This window comes from Etheostoma spectabile, chromosome 23 (assembly GCF_008692095.1).
Source record: "Etheostoma spectabile isolate EspeVRDwgs_2016 chromosome 23, UIUC_Espe_1.0, whole genome shotgun sequence".
Taxonomy (NCBI): Eukaryota; Metazoa; Chordata; class Actinopteri; order Perciformes; family Percidae; genus Etheostoma; species Etheostoma spectabile.
In genome coordinates, this window is record NC_045755.1 from 18,527,878 (window position 1) to 18,529,956 (window position 2,079).

The window sequence follows — 2,079 nt, forward strand, 5'->3', positions numbered from 1 at the left end:
CTTCATTGCACTATTGTCTCAACCTGTCTATATTTTTTCTGTTTAGAGTGTGTATATATTGTTTGTTTTGTATGTGTTAGTGCATTGTGAGCAATGATGATGAGCCAAAGTAAACTTCCTCGTACGTGTCCTCATACCTGTGTTGTTGAAATTTGACTGCAAAAACAATGGTGTTAATAGACTAGCTTCACCTTTTGGGCCCCGATTCTGGATTCAATTGGCCCATTATTGATGTCTGTGATAGATTACATTACAGACTCAGAACATTAACTGAAAGAAAATACATCTCTCCTTAGGACATGATTTAAAATTGTCCTTTTTTACAGTGAATTAAAGGTTCAAAGCGACTCAATACCTTTATCATAGGGCGTAGATATATAAGAAGCATCACTTGATAAAGCTTTTATGCATTAGAAATGAAAAAGCTATCCGATATACTGTATTTACTAAGACTCCTTTATGAAGGAGGGAATATTCTCAGCTAATGGTGAGATAAACTCATCCACAAAAGCAGACAGGTAAAAGAGGGAGGAGATATGGCGGCAGCGTGTCGGCCTGAAAGATGTCTGAGGCATTTACGTATTTCTGGTAATGGGTAAAAAGGGAGCAATAATGGGCTGTTTGACTCTGGGAAAGTAAAATTCATCTCTCGAGGTTTCACCTTCCTGAAAGATTATCATGAAAAGCCTGAGTTGGGTCTCCGTGAGTGCAGTTAAAACTATATTTTCAGGAGGTTGTCTTCAACTTTCATTTGCATAAACAAACATAATTCATGACCTGTAATGATTGATGTGAGCCTTAAAGTGCAGCCATCTTTTCCACGGTCTACTTCTTCTTATGGCGTTCCTCCTGATCTCATATCAGTTCTTCTGACTCAACTGGATAAAACACTGAAACTTTATTTATTGATTTAGCAGCTGTTTAGAATTGCTATTCCTTGCCACATGTGTTTTTTGCTTCTTTTTTTGCATTGTTGTGCTCATGAGATTGGTTGTTGGGCATTGGAGAATGGGGGTGAGATGGGAAAATGACGACAAAAATTGGAAAAATTGGGATTTGTACAGACTTTTAACTTTTACCAGTGTTGTGGCACCAATATTAACTATATTTAAAAAACAACAACACTGGAACTTGAAACTGATAAAAGTTGTTCAGAGCGCAGAACACTTTGTTTTTATCCTAATTCATGTGTTATCATGTTCAGTCCCTTGAAATTATAATTGCAACTGTACAATATAATCCTGTTAAACAGAGAGCAATTTATTACATTTACTACTAAAGTGAAGCGAAATGTAATGCACTCATGGCAACCGTTGCAATAGTGGGATTCCAACAGTAGAATTGGACACTATGTGACCCTTTGACAGGTCTTCTGTGGCAGCATGAGGATTGGCCATTAAGGAGTCCCATTAATGAGAGGTGAGGCAGGGTGAGAGATGGGATGAGGCCAAAAGACAGATTCTGTGGAAGGGAAAGTGTCAATGAGCGGGAATGGAGAGAGCAGATCCATGTTGGACTGCGAGCTGTCAATAGACACCTAAGACAAGCGGTTGCCTAGTCTCTGTGCAGCCATAACAAGCTGTGGAGCCTCACCCCCCCTCCTTCCAGTTCCCCTTTGGCCTCTGCTGGGCCTGCTGTCTGGGGCCTAGGTGCCTAAAATCCCAGTAATAACAGTGGCATTGATCTCTGTGTCTGGGATGGCCAATTACAGCTTCCATAGCATCTAATGAGGAGCAATCGCTCAGGTGGCAATTACTGGAGCTGTATAGCGCCCCGGAAACTGAGATGGAGAGCTGCGTATGTAGGGAAGTGCAAGTGAGACAAATAAAGTGTGACGCTATTACTACTGCACTCATGTCTAAACACACATGTAGGTCATTTAAATGTGAAATACACATTCACAATAGCTTACTAAGGTTTAAGGTATAAGTCAGTACTTTTGTTATATTTTTATCATATTTCAGTGTGTTAGGTCCAATTTTACTGCATCTATTACAGTGTACAGATACTCTTTAAGGCCCTGTTCACACATACACTTACACGTAAGGTGAGACAAACGGAGGTTTAGGCAGCCGAGGA